This window comes from Lactuca virosa, chromosome 3 (genome assembly GCF_052849685.1).
Source record: "Lactuca virosa cultivar CGN04683 chromosome 3, Lactuca_virosa_CGN04683_v6, whole genome shotgun sequence".
In the NCBI taxonomy this organism is placed as follows: Eukaryota; Viridiplantae; Streptophyta; class Magnoliopsida; order Asterales; family Asteraceae; genus Lactuca; species Lactuca virosa.
This window is the reverse complement of record NC_136428.1, coordinates 153605761-153627447: the sequence shown is the minus strand read 5'-3', so window position 1 is coordinate 153627447 and position 21687 is coordinate 153605761.

Genomic DNA, 21687 nt, shown 5'->3' with positions numbered 1-21687 from the left:
TCATTCGCCACATTTTACTTTGAAATGGCTTTTGATTTTTGATTGAAATTGGATTTGTATCTTCATTTTGAGCTTGAGTTCTTCAATAAACTTTTGAATTTGTGAAAGTTTCTTCGATTAAGTGCATGAAATTTTTGATTTGGGTACTGGATATGATAGTTGTACCCATTCTTCTTTCTTGACTGTGTGGATCTGATACTTAAGCGCTCTGTTACCGCGAGGGTAACGCGTGTTAACAAATAGGTCCGTGTTCTGTGGGTCCAAAGTTTTCGATAAGGATTCCTTTTAAACATTAAGAAGCAAATCATCCTAAAGTTGTTATTACCACCCACAAAAACGTTTCATTATGCTATTTTTTTATTATCTAAAGTCGGGGTCTCGAATTACGCTGTTTGGGTCCCCTAGTTATGACAACTGATTCTACACTTCCGGTAACTATCAGGTCGCTTTGGGTATTTTGTTTTTCATTTGATTTCTCGTTTTTCCACATCATGGAGCTATCGTATGTAAAGAATATCATCATCTTGTATAAAATGTTTTTTTGTTTTTTTTTGTGCATGATAATGGGATGCAAAAACTTTAAAGTAGAACAAAGAGGAAAAATATTTTTGGGTTTTATATTTTAAAATCCAGGGTGCAAAAGAAATAAATATTTTTTTTGAATGCATGAATGAAACTAGTGTACAACTCTACCCCTACCCAAGCTTAAAGATAAGAATCGTCCCCGATGCTTGGAGAGGGCGGAACAACCTATTGTAGAGGAGGAGGAGAAGGAGGAGGGGGGGGGGAGGATAATAGTCGGAATTTCAGGTCCAAGCCTAAAAGTACTCCTCATGCTTGCATTGACACTCTTGATCCTGAGCGTATTGAGTGGTGAAGGAGGAAAAACTTTGGGTTAGGTTCATGAGATCTTGATGGTGGGTGTCAAAGCAGGTATGGATCGATTGAAATTGATCCATATATTGTTGGTGATATGATGGGTGCCTAGCATTATGGGATGAACTAGGTCCACCCATGGGAGGAGAATTTTGTGGTTCCTCCTCTTCATCATCATCACCGCCCTCCTCCTCACTTTCTTCATTTTCTTCGTCTCCCTCAGTGAAATAGGAGGTGGGGAAAAGGTAAGGCCTGATTTGCCAGTCGGTGAAGTTGGTAGGCCGCCTGAGGGCAAGGAAGTTCTGGTTTTCGGTAGTGATGAGGAGCCGTGGGTCGTGGTTTTGGCCCACGGTCCAATTGCGGTTTTCGTCGTCAGTCTAAAACATCCTCATGGACTCGAGTACTACCGTGGTAAGTTAGGGCTCACCGGGCAGAGGTTGGTGAATTCCTGAATATGGGGCCCGGACTGGAGTACTTTTGGCAAACAAACAGACAATACCGCCACAATACATTTTTCCGGACCATGATGTGCTGAGGCGAGTGAGCTTGTTGCAAAGGAATGAGCCATAGTGAGGAATGAGGTTATCATCCGGGTGGGCCATAGCATAGAGTATTTTGAGCTCAGGGGCGCTAATGGTGCTTCTTTCTTCTCTAGGGACGAAAAGTGAAGCAATAATCCTATTAGCCACTTTCATCATAGGGTGGATGAGAGATGAGGCTTTAGCAGAACTTGAGACATACGGATGTTGATGCGTAAGGTCAGTCCAACACGTAAGGTCACTGTATCCTAGGAGTGGGTCATTGGGGCTAAATGTGTTTTATGTGGTGGCCCCAACTATGGCATTGATTTGGTTTAGGGACAGGGCATGATCGTGGTTCGTAAGCCGGAAATTTAGGACACCGTGGTCCAAATAGAGTGAAGACAAGAATTCGGTTGTCGGGACTTTATAACTGAGATCGTGGACCTGTAACAACCCTTGCCATCCAATGTTCCAGAATAAGGTATGGACTTGATTATAGATGTGCAACTCATGGAGATATGGCACATGCACAAATTTCTGAATGGTATGAGTGTGCTGGAGAATGGCCTCAAGTTTGGCAACTTGAATTGGGTCGGAACAAACCACACCACCATGTGCCGGATTGGGTGGAGGTGATGGGGACCTAGGCGGTGGTGATGAGGACCTACGACGATGGGCCGACTACTTAATGTGTCTAGGTCGTTTAGAATGCTCGCCTTCCATGTGCAAAATTTTTGGGGCAAAAAGTCAACCGGTCAACGGGTCAAAAAGTCAACTGTTGATAGGTCCAGTCAACTTGAGTTTGGCCACCAAAAATTCGTGGGACACTCAGTTTTGAATGATTTCGATGTGATTGTCAAGTCCAAAATGACCACAAATACATGGAATTTGACCTTAAGAACACAAAATCCACAAGTGAAGAATTGGGAAGATTGTACCGAATCATTAGTGGATGTGTGTTGTTGTTGGTGAGAAATTGCTCTTCAACCTCCCCAAGCTTGCCTACATAAAGTTTTAAGCACAAAAAACACCAAAATCTTTAGTGATTTTCGGACCTAGGGTTTGTGAAAACCCCCAAATCCACCATGAAAGTGCAAGAAAATGGTGTATGAGATGTAGGAGATGAAGTGTAAAAGAATAAAATCAAACCTTGTTGAAGAGATAAGCCAAAATCGTGAAGAACCAAGGGATTTTTGAAGAAAATCAGACCTTGGGGGTTTCTTGGGAGAGAGAGGCTTTTTTGGGAAGTGTTTGTGGGTAAATGAGGTGAAAAACCAGATTTTAAAACTTAAAACTCATATGGTCAGCTGCGCGAACACGACCCGTGTTCTTTTAATGTAAATCCACACGGGTCGTGTTGGGTAAGAGAATTGTTGAGAATGGCTGAACACAAACCGTGTTCAGTATAAGGCAAAAATGAACACGGGTGATGTACCTCTCTGACTCCGAAAATGTTTGCCTCACTCGAACACGACCCGTGTTCAGTATAAGGCAAAAATGAACACGGACCGTGTACGGCTCTGTTAGCCACTTCCCACTTTTCGAACCCAAAAATCCCCTCTCCTTCAAACGAAATGGTTTTGCATCCTGAGGTTCGTTTGGTGATTTAAAAACATATTTAAATGCATCTGGAACATTAAAAACCAAAAAGTTCAAAGAAATGGAAATGTTTTTAAAGAAAAAGATAAAAATACCCCCGGGTTGTCTCCCGGTTAGCCGCCCTTGTTTTAAGTCGTTGGCTCGACTTGGACCCCAATTATTTGTCAATCTTGGTACTTTGGATCTATTACTTCCTCCACTTCTTCGTTTTTGACTTCAAATCCTTCATAATAAGGCATTAAACGACGACCATTTACCTTAAAGATCTTCCCGGTTTTCTCACTTGTGATTTCTATTGCACCATGCTCAAAAACATTAGTGACAACAAATGGTCCCACCCAACAGGACCTTAATTTACCAGGAATCAATTGAAAATGAGAGTGGTAAAGTAATACCTTTTGGCCTTTTTCAAATACCTTACGTGCAATCATCTTGTAATGGTATGTTTTTGTCTTTTCTTTGAAAAGGACTTCATTCTCGTATGCTTCATTACGGATCTCTTCAAGCTCTTGTATGTCAAGCTTCCTCTTCTTTCCCGATTCATTTAGATCCATATTGAATTGATTGACTGCCCAATAGGCTTTATGCTCCAACTCAACGGGTAATCGACATGGATTCCCAAAAACAATGCGGTATGGAGATATCCTAATTGGAGTATTGAATGCAGTGCGGTATGCCCACAAAGCATCAGCAAGACGTGTACTCCAATCTTTCCTTGTTGTATTCACATTTTTCTCCAAAATACCCTTGATTTGTCGATTGCTTACTTCGGATTGTCCATTTGTTTGTGGATGGTATTTGTGGAAACTTTATGAGTAACGCCATACTTCTTCAAGACACTTCCAAGCATACGATTGCAAAAATGTGTACCACAATCATTGATTAAGGCCTTTGGAGTACCAAATCTGGAAAAATGTTAGCCTTCAAAAAATCTATCACAACTTTTGAATCGTTAGTACGGGTAGCTTTTTCTTCCACCCACTTACAAACAAAATCCACAGCCAAAAGAATGTAGGTAAAACCCGAAGATGATGGAAAAGGTCCCATGAAATCAATGCCCCAAACATCAAAATTTTCACAAACCAAGATGGAATTAAGGGGCATTTGATTATTTGAGCTTAAAGAGCCCATCCTTTGACATTTATCACAGCTTGCACAAAAAACATAAGAGTCACGGAAAATATTTGGCCAGTAAAATCCACTCTCTAATAATTTTCTTGCAGTTCTTTGAGGACCAAAATGCCCTCCACAAGCATAAGAGTGACAAAATATTAAGATAGAAGATACCTCATGTTGTTCCACACATCGTCAAATCATTTGGTCAGCACAATATTTCCATAAATATTGCTCATCCCATACGTACCTATTGGCTTCTTTCTTGATCTTGTCTTTTTGCCAACGTGTGGAATCCGGGGGAAATTGATTCGTGACCAAGTAGTTGACGATGTCTGCATACCATGGTGCTTCTTTGGCCACGAATAAGTGCTCATCTGGGAATGTGTCACGAATTGGTATACCATCTTTGGGTGATACAATACGGCTTAGATGGTCCGCAACTAAGTTCTCCTTCCTACTTTTGTGCTTGATCTCAATTTCAAACTCTTGCAAAAGCAATATCCACCGTATTAACCTCGAATTCGAATCTTTCTTGGTAAGTAAATGCTTTATAGCTGCATGGTCTGAATATATGATCACTTTGGTTCCAAGGAGGTATTGTCGGAACTTCTCTAACGCGAAAACAATAGCAAGAAACTCTTTCTCTGTTGTGGTATAGTTGCTTTGTGCACTATCAAGGGTATTGGATGCATAGTAAATGATATGATGAGCTCGGTCCACCTTTTGTCCCAAAACCGCCCCAACCGCGGTATTGCTAGCATCGCACATGATCTCGAATGGAAGATCCCAATTTGGCGGTTGAATGATGGGGACGGATGTCAAAAAGTCCTTCAAACGATCAAATGCACTTTTACATGCATCACCAAACTCGAAATCAGCCTCCTTTTGTAGAAGTTGACACATCGGCATTGTGATATTGGAAAAGTCTTTGATGAACCACTGATAAAAACCTGCATGACCAAGAAAATAACGCACTTCCCGAACATTTTTCGGGTATGGTAAGCTCTTAATGAAATCGATTTTTTCTTTGTCAACTTCTAAACCTTTTTGTGACACCACATGTCCAAGTAGCAAGCCTTTGTCAACCATAAAATGACATTTTTCATAATTAAGGACTAGATTTGTATCAATGCACCTTTGTAAGATTTTGGTGAGACTTTGCAAACATTCATCAAAAAAATTTCCATAAACAGTGAAATCGTCCATGAAAACTTCTATGATATTTTCAACATATTCTGAAAATATGCTCACCATACATCTTTGGAAAGTCGCAGCTGCATTGCACAAGCCGAAGGGCATGCGTCTATACGCAAAGGTGCCAAAAGGGCATGTGAATGTGGTTTTCTCTTGGTCTTCCGGGGCAACCAGATTTTGATGAAACCCAAAAAAACCGTCAAGGCAACAATAATGATATTTCGCGGCCAATCTTTCTAGCAACTGATCAATGAAAGGCAAAGGGAAATGGTCTTTTCGAGTAGAAGCATTCAACTTCCTATAATAGATACAAACCCTCCACCCGCTTTGCACGCGGGTGGGTACCAAATCTCCTTCGGAGTTTTTAACAACTGTGACTCCGGCTTTTTTCGGGGCAACTTGCACGGGACTTACCCATTTACTATCAGAAATGGGATAGATTACACATGCATTCAAGAGCTTCATGATCTCCTTTTTCACCACCTCCATCATAAGTGGATTCAATCTCCTTTGTACTTCGCGGGTTGTCTTAAAGTCCTCTTCCATCAATATTTTATGCATGCATAATGATGGACTCAACCCCTTTATGTCCGCAATGGTCCAACCAATAGCCTCCTTGTACTTTTTCAAAATTCCAACCAACTCTTTTTCTTCTTCTTTTTCTAGCTTGGTTGAAATTATCACCGATAATTTCTCTTTCTCTCCAAGATAGACATACTTGAGATGATCGGGAAGATTCTTCAAGTCAAGACTCGGTGGTTGTACTATGGATGGAAGGAGTTTTGGATCGGAATTTTTGAGCTTCATGTGGAGGGCTCAACTCTCATAGGTTGTGCTTTTTCCAAGGAGTTGATTGCTTCAATTAATTCATCCTCCAAAGTGTACTTATCAGCCAGATTATTGATCCCTGTCTCATCAAAATGCTTGCTCAAGATGGTGGTTAGCACATCTTGGCTTGACAACTCAAAACAATCGTTAGTACATGAATCAGTAACATCTATGAAGTTTAAGGAATGAATATCACTAGGATATCGCATACCTTAAAAGATATTAAAGTTGATCACCTCACCATCGAACTCCATAGACAAAGTACCATTTGTTATATCTATTTTTGTTTTTACGGTACTCATGAAAGGTAAACCCACAAGGATAGAGCTCGATTGTGGGGTGTTGTCATCACCCATATCCAAAACATAAAAATCAGCAGGAAATACAAGTTCATTAACTTGCACTAACATGTCCTCCAATACACCTTTTGGGTGTACCAAAGACCGGTCAGCAAGTTGAATGATGACTCCGGGTTTTGATAAAGGTCTAATTCCCATTGTTTTATAACTTGAATAGGGTAAGACTGTTCGATTAATGTCTAAGTCCATAACTATAATTGGTAAGACTTGACCCGACCCGGCATGGTCCATTTGGGTTGCATGGCATCATGCATTTGGATAGACTATAATGAGAGAAATAACACTTAAGGTTGGTTAATATATTATAAGTTCTAATATATTAATAAGGTTATTTAATTAGTATTGATAAAGAATTAATTTGGAATTAATTAAGTGATCAAAAGGAGACTAATTAAATATATGGGTTGATTGTGTAAATCATTCATTCTTATATATGTGGGCTTGTGATCCAAGATTTCTTATGTTGGACTAAGTCCATGGGGTGACCCATGGATACTCCATGGAGGTTAAAACCCATGGAGCATAAGGAATGGGTAAAGTTATGAGTTACATGGTGTAACCCTAATAGCCACCATATAAAAGAATCCCATGGCTCAAGAAATCGTGCACTAATGTGTGAGTGTGAGGGCTTGACGATTTCAAGGAGTGTTCAAGTTTCTCTCAAGTTATTCCAAGTGTATTTGGTGTTGTGTGAACCATTTGAGGTGTCACACTTGGGGCACTAGGCACTCAAGCTTCATGAAGACATTCTACATCAAAGAGGTATGTATTCTATCTTGTTATATTTATTATTTTGTATGCTAGATTAGGATAATACCTTGGATGTTCATAATTGTATGTATAATAGAGAAAACATAGATCCAAGGTATTTAGGGTTGCATGTACACTTAGGAGTGTTAGAATGCTCATAACCCAACAGTGGTATCAGAGCCTAGGCTTGTTTTCTTGTTATACTTGCAAAAGTAGCTGAAAAATCGAGTTGGATGCATATATTAGATTGTTTTGGCTGGAATTGGACTAGGAACATTACCCTAAGATGTTTTTGTAAACTTGTTTTTGATGTGGTAATGTTCATGCTAATCTAATTTCTAAGATAATTGTCATAATTTCAAGATTTGTATTAGTTTGTATGTTCATGCTAATTTCTTGAAGATTGATGATTTGAATTATCTTGTTCTTATGAGGTTCTTAGATTAATAGAAAAGTTGTGTGAAATAGTTGTTTTCAATCCATTTTAATCTAAGAGTTGATTCCAAAGTGTGTTTTTGTAACTTGTCCTCAAGTTATATGAAAAGTCACATTTAAGAATCATAAAACTCATAAAAGTTGGCAAAGGTTACAAAATGAAGAGTCTAGTTCTAATTAAATGGTTTTATGACTCCATAACTTGTCCTCAAGTTATGGAGGTTCAAGAGTCTCTTCATTAAATTAAAAAAAAAGTGTAACCTTAATTAGTTCCATAAGTTACAATAAAAAAAAAGTTATTTTTTTATTAATTAGTTTAAAGTCTCCCATAACTTGTCCTCAAGTTATGGAACTTGAAGAGTTTTTTTTTTAATTAAAACTACTTTAAACTCATAAGTTATGGAATTAATTAGTTTTGAATAGTTTCAAAACTTGCCCTCAAGTTTTGGAATTTGAAAAGTTTTCACTTATGAATACTTTAATTCCAAGTTAGCCCTTAGAATTTTAAAAGTTAAAATTCAACCCTTATACTTTATAATATTATAAGTTAATAATATTTATATATATGTATAAGAGTAAAGTCAGTCTTACCGTTAGTAGGCCTCATTCACGAAGCCGGTCTATAAGGGGGGTATAAGGTTACTGCCTATAAAATGGCAGTTTAATGGGTGTCCACTCTCACCCACCGCTTCCTTGACTGGTGGAGGGTCGTTACCCGAACGGGTAGGACAAGGACTATAATTCTCCTTTCATTAAAAGTATTAATGATAAATACTAAGTAACTAAACTCTTATTAATACCCAATCTTAGTTATTTAGGAAAATGTGAATTTCGTGCTAACCCATGAAATTACACTTTGCACTTTGCTTAAGTCATTAGTGGAGCGTGTGTGGTTAACCGGCACACTAACCTGGACTTAACAAGGTAGGCAAAGGGTAACTTAATATTTATCATAGTATCGGTGGAGCGTGTGTGGTTAACCGGCACACTGATTAAGGGGTAAATATTAAGGGTACCAAGTATATTTGCATGGTTATTCACACCTTGTTTTGTGATCATCGGCATCCCAGTCACAAAACCTGAAGGGCACACTCGAGATTGAAACATGCCTTTGAACAGTTCAATGGATCTCAAAGATCTAGGACTTTCAAATCCAATTAAAACCTAATAAATTATTTCGTTTTTCATGGTGGAAATTGGTGAATCGTCATTCACCTACCTTCAAATATTTTATAGCTTGGATTACGGCATCCCTCTTCTAAGTTATAAAATAGTTTGTTGGGTTCTAGCCTTAATATTTCATATTGGGTGTCATATTAAGGACTTTAAATCAACTATCTTGAATATCTCCCAAAAAGATGTCTGGTCTAGACATTTATGATCTTCCCAAATCTCTTGAAACAAGCTTTCCAAAATGAAGATGATGTCCCATGGATATCATACTTCTTTCACCTCCTCCAATTATTCTCCCTAACCCACAAGTTCGTAAAAAGTTTAAGGTCACTCAAGCCTTATTGGCAAGGCAAGGTCTAGGTGTGATCACATCTTGGAGATGTAGTCACATATTGACAAGCCGGGAGAGTTGGGTGTCAAAGTCTTGAGAAAGTTGGTGGCTCAACTACTTTCTAAGTCACATAGTGAGTTCTTTTGGGAATCATATGAAACAGACTAAGACAAGACCCTTAATGATCTTATCTATTTGCTAAGATCAACTTCCTAAAATGCTATGGACATTGACAATGATGGCATTGGATATCCAGTAAAGCTCTCTCTTCCCAATGGAAAGGGATCGGCCATAGTCAACTTGGTTGACCCAATGGTAAAGAGAGAGGCGAAGTCTGAGATAGTCCCATTATCAAGGGTCCATAGGTAACTATTGCCGAAGGAAGGGGCATTGGTTACGAAGCTGCCAAATTTACCTAAGGATGTTAATGTCAATAAGTTTGGCTCTACTTCAGGTAAAGTCCATTGTCTAACTCTATTAAGTACATGCTGATTCTGATCGCAAAGATGGATTTCAATCGCATGGTTCGGTGATCAGAATTTTGGGCTATTACTTAAGAGTTATGATATTTATATTGCTTAGGAATAGATAACAACAAGGTTTTCATATGGATTGTAAGGATAAGTTTTTCCGCAAAGTTTTAAAATAAAAGAAAAAGGTTTTGATTTTATTTATTTTAAGTATCCTTACAATGGCATTTGTGAAAAGTTGTTGCTTATAAGATTCCATTGATAGCAATATTGGAAAAATGGATTTGATTCTTTCGGTTGTGGTAGTGTCTAATATTACCAAATAAGGAAAGATTCTCATCACCCAAGGTTCAATTGGACCGAAACTTGGAATCATGCAAGTTGTATAGTATGATGAATGAGAACTTTCAGCTTGGAAAATTAAGACTAATTCCTTATGTGAATAAGGAAAGGACTAAGGGATCGAGTACACATTCTTGTGCACTGGTCAAGTCCACCACAAAAGATCAAGAAGACTATTCGTCATGATTTACTTAAGTTCAGTAAATATGGTTATACTTATAAGTTTAAGTATAAGTCTGTAGCATTGGAGAAGTTTCAATGTGAGACAGAACGAATAAGAAGAATCAAAGTATGGCAGAAAGATAAAAGCTTCACAAATCTGAAAAGATGGGAGATTACTTTACTATCATGTTTATGATCATCTTAATGATTAATATACAATATCACAATTGGTCCTCTAAAGTCATCTTAGTGCATTCTTATGACTAAGAAGAGGAGTCATGAATTGTTGAAATGGTTAAATCAAAAATATGAGTCATACTTCGTTCCAAAACAATTCTTAGAGTCATACTCCAAGATTGTAACTTGAGTGACATATCTTAAAGAGGGGTGTACATTTGAAATTGGTAAGTTGTGATGTTTTGGATAAAACAGAGACCAACTTAGGCCAATTGTGTAAAGTGTTAGTCTTGATAATGAATCCACACTATCTCTTGAATATTTGACCAAGGGAGTCTTATATGTCAAGAGGACAGTGGGAGTCTTAAAGCTCTTGAAAGTTTCAAGACTTAATCAAGAATAAAACCTAAAGTCCTTCACTAGCACACGACTGGAGGTTTATAACCTATCGTGTTGAAATTTTTGTGCCTATTCAAGTTGGCTTTGCATAGGAGTTCTGAGAGTTCTCAATTGGTTGCACAACTACTTGGAAGCAATGGCAGGCACCTGAGCTGCCAAATGGCAAGAATTTAAGATTGCACAAGTTTAATCAATATGAGTTTGGATTTGTCACTAACCTTGTCTTGTGATTATGGTTTTGACAAATTCACATGGATAAGAACACATACACTATAAAATCTAAGTGTCATAAGGTTTCTCTCCGATTCATGAAAATGATGGTGAGGAAACACTTTCACTAAGTAGATTTTAGCTAGATAGCAATTGTGATATTTGCATTCTCAAAGTCGTTAGTGGAGCGTGTGTGATTTACCGGCACACTAACATGGACTTGTGAGAAGTGGCAAAGGTCTAAACAATTGAGACTAGGATTACGACATCCCTTTTCATAGTTCTAAAATTGTTTAGACACACATGTGAGCTATCTAAGAGAGGTGTATGATTTTGATAAAGTTTTATCAAAACAAATTAGTATCAGAAATCTGAACTTTGGTAAGAAAGTCAGCTGATTTCTGAGTACATGTCAAAGCTAGTGGGAGCATAAGTGTTATGCTAATAATCATCATGTTAGTGGGAGCATGATAATTATGACAAAGGTTGCAAGTTAGCAATGTTAATTATAGAAAACAAAAGTTTCAATTCGTGAGGTTGCAGGGGTTGAAAAAGTTGTTTTGCTATAATTAAGGGAGGGGAAATTATACTTCATTTCAATTCTAAAAGCTTAGATTAAAATTTTAATCGTATTTAATCAAGGATATATATATGTATTTCATGTTGGAATAGCTCAACATAAGGAAATTCTATATATGGGTCCATTATTTGCGTTCTAAAATTCGATTATGATTACGACATCCCTTTTCATAATCTGAATTTTGAGAACTTGGCATATTGAAATGGAAATATAATAGCAAAAGACTGGTTTAGTCTTTATGTGAGACATCATGAATCGTGTCCCATATGCTTCGGATATTGGATCGATTACATGTGCTATATTCATCCCTTCTAAAATTTTCCAAATGCCTGGGGCATTATGAAGGGAAAAGGTCTAGAATTGGATATGACTAAAATGATTAAGCAATTGTCGAGGACAATCTAAGGTTTACCAAAGATTGGTTGCTCAAGGACAGTTGGAAGTATAATGTTAATTCTGGAAGGACCATATTGACATAATCTGTAAGGAGGCAACTCTTGTTCAGAAGTGATAGTCAAAATGGAATTTGGAAACGTTTCAAAGTTAGAAATTATTCAATCTGTGTAAGATTAGGAAACTTAATGAAAGAATGATGTTTCCAAGGAGCTGATCTCCTTTGGAATGCTCTGTAATGATTGTTGTCAAGTCTTTCTGACTTTGTGCATAATCATTAAGAGGATCAATGCATATAAGTTTAGAATCTAACAGATTTCAGTAAATGGCATGAATTTGGAATTCTTGCATTTGCAGTAAGGATTTGGGACTGTGAAAAGAGGATCATTGGAGTGATGTTCAATTGATCTATTTTACAAAGTAAAGATCATAAACAAACATAGTATGCATACTTGGTGTATGGCATGACTAGTGTTTAGAAAACATAGTGTACATGCTTGGAGCATGGGACAACTATTGTTTTAAATTCAAGTATAAAGTTGATAAAACCGAAACAATGAATAATGAGTAATCAGTATGGTGATAAATAAAAGTGTTTATTTATATTCATAGGGTTTGATACCATATTTGATTCATTTATTCTTGTGTTTCACTTTGCATGTTTTGACTTCCAGAATAACTAAGTCGCTCTTCCTGAATGATTAAGTTATTCAAACCATCCACAGTCGGTCATATGTTGGAAGTAGATATGAATCAAGACTGTCATGGGTTGGTTTGTAGAGGTCCAAGTTAGTGGACAAAGTGGTGCTACAACACTCATGAGTGCTCATAAGTTCTGAGTATTGGATTCAACCCGCGCTCATTCGAATCACTTCATGGATTTTATCACGAGTGATCATGAGACGATAATTTCTTATATTCTTCAAACCTAGAGATATGAGTTGTTACTATGAGTTGGTTATACATTGATTGCACGAAAACGCATTGGTAACTCGATGTTATAAAACGTGCCTTTGTGTATGATTCAACAAGTAGTAGAACAAGCCATATGAGTCGAAGTTTATCCATTCCTTTTGAGAGCAACGATTGCTGATCAGTTCCTGAAGTCATACGCAATAATAGTTTTAGACTTATCCAAGTGGGAGACTGTTGGATTAATGTCTAAGTCCATAACTATAATTGGTAAGACTTGACCCGACCCGGCATGGTTCATTTGGGTTGCATGGCATCATGCATTTGGATAGACTATAATGAGAGAAATAACACTTAAGGTTGGTTAATATATTATAAGTTCTAATATATTAATAAGGTTATTTAATTAGTATTGATCAAGAATTAATTTGGAATTAATTAAGTGATCAAAAGGAGACTAATTAAATATATGGGTTGATTGTGTAAATCATTCATTCTTATATATGTGGGCTTGTGATCCAAGATTTCTTATGTTGGACTAAGTCCATGGGGTGACCCATGGATACTCCATGGAGGTTAAAATCCATGGAGCATAAGGAATGGGTAAAGTTATGAGTTACATGGTGTAACCCTAATAGCCACCATATAAAAGAATCCCATGCCTCAAGAAATCGTGCACTAATGTGTGAGTGTGAGGGCTAGACGATTTCAAGGAGTGTTCAAGTTTCTCTCAAGTTATTCCAAGTGTATTTGGTGTTGTGTGAACCATTTGAGGTGTCACACTTGGGGCACTAGGCACTCAAGCTTCATGAAGACATTCTACATCAAAGAGGTATGTATTCTATCTTGTTATATTTATTATTTTGTATGCTAGATTAGGATAATACCTTGGATGTTCATAATTGTATGTATAATAGAGAAAACATAGATCCAAGGTATTTAGGGTTGCATGTACACTTAAGAGTGTTAGAATGCTCATAACCCAACAAAGACATTAATTGATGCCCCAAGGTCTAGCATGGCACGTGGCACAAAAAGGTTACCCATTTTACAAGGAACCGTGAATACATCCGAGTCCTTGCATTTTTTAGGTAGCCGTTTTTGTAACACGGCTGAAACGTTTACCCCAACTTTTACAGCTTGATTTCCTTAATGCTTTTTCTTATATGTGCAAAGTGCCTTAAGGAACTTAGCATATCTGGGAATCTGTGTAATAGCATCTAAAAGGGGAATGTTGATTTCAACCTTCCGGAACATGGCCATGATCTCATCATCTTCTCGTTCTCTCTTTGTGCTTGTTAGCCTTGAAGGAAATGGGGCCGGTGTGATTTTTGCTTTGATTTCATTTCGATTTTTTGGCTTTGAAGTATCATTCTTTTCATTTTCTTTGACCTCTTCCTCCACTTCAATCTCCCTTTCTTCCTCTTCTTCATTCGGCTTTCTTGGCCCATCATAACTTTTTCCACCTCTTAAGGTAATGACACATGCACTGTGTTTCGGGTTCTTCTCAGTTTGAGATGGTAGCTTACCTTGTGATTCCATCTTGCACAGGGATTGAGCAAGTTGTGATACTTGTTCTGATGGGTTTTGAGCATTCTAACACTCCTAAGTGTACATGCAACCCTAAATACCTTGGATCTATGTTTTCTCTATTATACATGCAAATATGATTATCCAAGGTATTATCCTAACTAGCATATCAAAACATTGATACTAGGATACTAAAATAGATAGAATACATACCTTGTTGTTGTTGCTTGACTCCATGAAGCTTGAGAGCCTAGTGCCCCAAGTGTGACACCTCAAATGGTTCACACAACATCATGAACTCTTGGAATAACCATCAGAAGAAGACATACATGTTCAAATTGGCTAGCCCTCAAAATATGTATCACTAGTGCCAATTTCTTGAACTAAAGGGGTTCTTATATAGTGTGGCTATTAGGGTTACACCATGTAACTCATGACTTTACCCATTCCTTATGCTCCATGGGTTTTAACCTCCATGGAGTATCCATGGATCACCACATGGTTTAAACCCAACATAAAGGAATCTTGGATCATAAGCCCACATATATAAGAATGAATGATTTACACAATCAATCCCCATATGTTTAATTAGTCTCTTTTTGATCACTAAATTAAGTCCAAATTAATTCTTGATCAATACTAATTAAATAACATGATTTCATATTAATATATTATAACTTATAATATATTAATATGTCACAAAATGTCTTTTCCTCATAAACGGTCTATCCAAATGTTCCGATGCCATGCAACCCAAATGGACCATGCCGAGTCGGGTCAAGTACATACCAATTATAGTTATGGACTTAGACACTAATCCAACAATCTCCCACTTGGATAAGTCTAAAACTATTAATGCGTATGACTTCAGGAACCAACTGGCAATCGTAGCTCTCAAAAGCCGCTGTCGAACTCTGACCTTGTAGATGAACTCTGACCTTTGTCAATGACTTGTCCATTAGATAAGGGATCATATATTCCTCCATTCTAGATATCATATGGACTGAGACATGGATTATAATCATTCTCTCTGTCCATTTGTTGTTTCCTGATTTCCGATTTATGACGACTGACTAATTGAACAAATCAAATCAGTCCAGGCCCGGCCGAGCACTTACATTTGTCATCACCAAATCATCGAGGGGCCCACAGATATCGCTTTTATCCCGAAGGTAAAAGGAATGGATAAACTTCGACTCATATGGCTTGTTCTACTACTTGTTGAATCATACACAAAGGCACGTTTTATAACACCGAGTTACCGAATGCGTTTTCGTGCAATCAATGTACAACCAACTCATAGTAACAACTCATATCTCTAGGTTTGAAGAATATAAGATATTATCGTCTCATGATCACTCATGATAAAATCCATGAAGTGATTCCAATGAGCGCGGGTTGAATCCAATACTCAGAACTTATGAGCACTCATGAATGTTGTAGCAACTCTTGCTATGTCTAATGCACATTAGACAAATCATACAAGCCAAATTCATGACAGTCTTGATTCATATCTACTTCCAACATATGACTGACTGTGGATGGTTTGAATAACTTAGTCAATCAGGAAGAACGACCTAGTTATTCTGGAAGTCAAAACATGCAAAGTGAAACACAACATAATACTAATCCTATATGGCCCCAACACTTTGAGTGTAAATAAAATATCTTTTATCTAAGCACCATATTGATTACTCATTATTCATGTTTCGATTAATCAACTTAATACTTGAATTGAAACAATAGTCATGCCATGCTCCAAGCATGCACACTATGTTTTCTAAACACTAGTCATGCCATACACCAAGTATGCATACTATGTTTGTCTATGATCTTCACTTTGTGAATTAGATCAATTGAACATAACTCCAATGATCCTCTTTCACAGTCCCAAATCCTTACTGCAAATGCAAGAATTCCAAATTCATGTCATTTACCGTAATCTTGTTAGATTCTAAACTTATATGCAATGATCCTCTTGTAATGAATATGCACACAAGTCACAAAGACTTGGCAACAGACATTACAAGGTGTTCCAATGGAAAGCAATTCCATGGAAGTGAAGTCTCAAATTCAAAGTACATTCCTTTGAACATCCTTCTTGCATTAAGTTCTTTAATCTTACACTTATTCGAATAATAACTTCCACCTTTGAAACATTTCCATATTCCATTTTGACTATCACTTCTGAACAAGAGTTGCCTCCTTACAGATTATGTCAATATGGTCCTTCCAGAATTAACACTATACTTCCAACTGTCCTTGAGCAACCAATCTTTGGTAAACCTTAGATTGTCCTCGACAATTGCTTAATCCTTTTAGTCATATCCAGTTCTAGACCTTTTCCCTTCTTAATGCCCCAGGCATTTGGAAAATTTTAGAAAGGATAAATATAGCACATGTAATCGATCCTATATCTGAAGCATATGGGACTCGAGTCATGATGTCTCACATAAAGACTAAACCAGTCTTTTGCTATAACATTCCCATTTCTATTTGCCAAGTTCTCATAATTCAGATTATGAAAAGGGATATCGTAATCATAATCGAATTTTAGAACGCAAATAATGGACCCATATATAGAATTTCCTTATGTTGAGCCATTCCAACATGAAATTCATATATATATCCTTGACTAAATACAATTAAAATCTCAATCTAAGCTTTTAGAATTGAAATGAAGTATAATTTTCTCTCCCTTAATTATAGCAAAACAACTTTTTCAACCCCTGCAGCCTCACGAATTGAAACTTTTGTTTTCTATAATTAACATTGCTAACATGCAACCTTTATCATAATTATCATGCTCCCACTAACATGACGATTATTAGCATAACACTTATGCTCCTACTAGCTTTGACATGTAATCAGAAATCAGCTGGACTTCTAGAAATCAATACTTTATTGACTTTCTTACCAAAGTTCAGATTTCTGATACTAGATTGCTTTGATAAAACTTTATCAATATCATACACCTTATCTTAGATAGCTCACAGGTGTGTCTAAACATATTAAAAACTATGAAAAGGGATGTCGTAATCATAGTCTCAATTGTTTAGACCTTTGCCACTTCTCACAAGTCCATGTTAGTGTGCCGGTTAACCACGGACGCTCCACTAACGACTTTGAGAATGCAAATATCACAATTGCTATCTAGCTAAAATCTACTTAGTGAAAGTGTTTCCTCACCATCATTTTCATGAATCGGAGAGAAACCTTATGACACTTAGATTTTATGGTGTATGAGTTCTTATCCATGTGAATTTGTCAAACCATAATCACAAGACTAGGATAATGACAAATCCAAACTCATATGGATTGAACTCAATCTTAATTTCTTGCCATGTGGCAGCTCAAGGGCCTGCCATTGCTTCCAAGTAGCTGTGCAACCAATTGAGAACTCTAAGAACTCATATGCAAAGCCAACTATAATTGGAATGGACACAGAAATAGTCAACATGATAGGTTATAAACCTCAAGTCGTGTGCTAGTGAAGAACTTCAGGTTTTATTCTTGATTAATTCTTGAGACTTTCAAGATCTTTAAGACTCCCACTGTCTTCTTGACATATAAGACTCTCTTGTCATATATTCAAGAGATAGTGTGGATTCTAATCAAGACAAACACTTCACACAATTGGCCTTAGTTGGTCTTTGTTTTATCCAAAACATCACAACTTACCAATTTCAAATGTACAAGAGTAGAAAACTTTTACTCTTACATTTGACAAGTGTTTTAAACCTTCTTTAAGACATGTCACTCAAGTTACAATCTTAGAGTATAACTCTAAGAATTGTTTTTGGAACGAAGTATAAATCATCTTCTTGATTTAACCACTTCAACAATTCATAGCTCCTCTTCTTAGCTACCAGAATGCACTTAGAGGATGAATTGTGATAAGGTCTCTTAATCATTAAGATGATTATATAACATGATACTAAAGTACTCTCCCATCTTTTCAGATTTGAGAAACTTTTATCTTTCTGCCTAAGTTGATTCTTCTTATTCGCTCTGCCATACATTGAAACCTTTTCCAATGTCTCAGAATTACACTTAAGCTTGTAAGTATAACCATATTTACTGAACTTTAGTAAATAATGACGAATTGTCTTAACGATTATTTGTGGTGGGCTTGATCAGTGCACAAGAATGTGTACTCGATCCTTTACTTGACTCACACATCCATGTGAACAAGTAGTTAGTCTTAATTTTTCCAATGCTTGAAAGTTCTTATTCATCATGCTATACAACTGGCATGATTCCAAGTTTCTACCCAACTGAAACTTAGGTGATGAGAAACTTTCCTTATTTGGTAAATTTAGACACTACCACAAATGAAAGAATCAAATTCATATTTCCACTCTTGCTCTTAATGGAATCTTATAAGTAACAAAAATTTTCACAAATGCCATTGTAAGGATATTTTAAAATAAATAAAATCAAAAATTTTTCCTTTTATTTTAAAACTTTGCGGAAAAACTATCCTTACAATGCAAAAGCACATGAAAACTTTGTTGTTATTTTATTCCTAAGCAATATATCATAACTCTTAAGAAGTAGCTCAAGAATTCGATCTTCAAACTATGCGATAGAAATCCATCTACGCGATCAGATTCAGCATATTCTTTCTTTAAGTTTCTTCACTTTTTCTTTCATTCTTAAAACATCAACATGTGACCCAGTCACATCATGTATCAAGAATCTCATAATAGAAACTTAGTAGAGTTAGATAGTGGACTTTACCCGAAGTAGAGTCAAACTTATTGACTTTAACATCCTTAGGTAAATTTGGCAGCTTCGCAATCAATGCCCCTTTCTTTGGCAATGGACCATTGATAATGGGACTATCTCAGATTTAGCCTCTCTCTTTACCATTTGGTCAACCGAGTTGACTATGGGCGATCCCTTTCCATTGGGAAAAGAGAGCTTTACTGGATATCCAATGTCATCATTGTCAATGTCCATAAAGTTTTAGGAAGTTGATCTTAGCAAATAGATAAGATCATTAAGGGTCTTGTCATAGTCTGTTTCATAGGAGTCCCAAAGGAACTCACTATGTGACTTAGAAAGTGATTGATCATCAGCTTCCTCTAGACTTTGACACCCAACTCTCCCGGCTTGTCAATATGTGACTACATCTCCAAGATGTGATCACACATAGACCTTTGCTTGCCAATAGGGCTTGAGTGACCTTAAACTTTTTAGGAACTTGTGGGTTAGGGAGAATAATTGGAGGAGGTGAAAGAAGTATGATTTCCATGGGACATCATCTTCATTTAGGAAAGCTTGTTTCAAGAGATTTGGGAAGATCATAGATGTCTGAACTTAGACATCTTTTGGGAGATATTCAAGTTAGTTGATTTAGAGTCCTTAATATAACACCCAATATGAAATATTAAGGCTAGGACCCAATAACCTATTTATAACTGGAAGAGGGATGCCGTAATCCAAGTTATAAAATAGTTAAAGGTAGGTAAATGACGATTTACCAATTTCCACCATAGAAAAACGAAATATAATTAAGTTTTAATTGGAGTTGAAACTCCTAGATCTTTTGAGATACATTGAACTTTCAATGGCATGTTTGAATCTCGATTGTGCCCTCTCAAGTTTGTGACTGGGATGCCGAGGATCACAAACAAGGTGTCAATAACCATACAAATTGACTTGGTACCCTCAACAATATTACCTAATCGATGTGCCGGTTAACCACACACGCTCCACCGATCTATAATAAAGTTAAGTTACCCTTTGCCACTCTTACTAGTCCATGTTTGTGTGCCGGTTAACCACACACGCTCCACTAACGACTTGGTAAGGTACAAAGTGTAATTTTATGGGCTAGCACCAATTTCACATTTTCCTAAGTAACTAAGAATTGGGAATTTATAAATGTTTAGTTACTTAGTATTTATCATTAATACTTTTAATGAAGGGAGAATTATAGTCCTTTCCTACCCGTTCGGCTAACGACCCTCCACCAGTCAAGGAAGCGGTGGGTGAGAGTGGACACCCATTAAACTGCCATTTTATAGGCAGTAACCTTATACCCCCCTTATAGACCGGCTTCGTGAATGAGGCCTACTAACGGTAAGATTGAATTTTCTTATACATATCTATATAATTAAAATTATAATAATAGTATAAGGGTTGAATTTTAACTTTTAAAATTATAAGGGCTAACTTGGAATTAAAGTATTCATAAGTGAAACTTTTCAAATTCCAAAACTTGAGGGCAAGTTTTGAAACTATTCAAAACTAATTAATTCCATGACTTATATGTTTAAATTAGTTTTAATTAAAAAACTCTTCAAGTTCCATAACTTGAGGACAAGTTATGGAAGACTTTAAACTAATAAAAGAATGTAACTTTTCTTTATTTTATAACTTATGGAATTAATTAAGGTTACACATTTTATTACTTAATGAAGTGACTCTTGAACCTCCATAACTTGAGGACAAGACTCTTCATTTTTTGTAACCATTGCCAACTTTTATGAGTTTTATGAAACTTAAATGTGACTTTTCATATAACTTGAGGACAAGTTACAAAAACACATTTTAGAATCAACTCTTAGATTAAAATGGATTGAAAACACATAATCAATTAACTTTTCTATTAATCTAAGCAACTCATAAGAACAAGATAATTCAAATCAAACTTTTTCATGTAATTAGCCTAATCACTAAACTAATACAAAACATGAATCTATTGACAATTATCTTTGAAATTGGATTAGCATGAACATTACCACATCAAAAACAAGTTTATAAGTCCAAAAACAGCTTAGGGTAATGTTCCTAGTCCATTTCTAGCCAAAAACCTCGAAAATATGTTGTCTGGGGCTCCTACTCGTCGAGTGTATCAACCTACTCGCCGAGTAGGATGATTTTCTTCATGTACTCGGCGAGTTCATCAGTGGACTCGGCGAGTACAGTGCCCAGAATGCCCGAAATTCGACTTTTTCAGCAATTTGCATCAAGTATAATTGAAAACAAGCCTAGGCTCTGATACCACTGATGGGTTTTGAGCATTCTAACACTCCTAAGTGTACATGCAACCCTAAATACCTTGGATCTATGTTTTCTCTATTATACATGAAAATATGATTATCCAAGGTATTATCCTAACTAGCATATCAAAACATTGATACTAGGATACTAAAATAGATAGAATACATACCTTGTTGTTGTTGCTTGACTCCATGAAGCTTGAGAGCCTAGTGCCCCAAGTGTGACACCTCAAATGGTTCACACAACATCATGAACTCTTGGAATAACCATCAGAAGAAGACATACATGTTCAAATTGGCTAGCCCTCAAAATATGT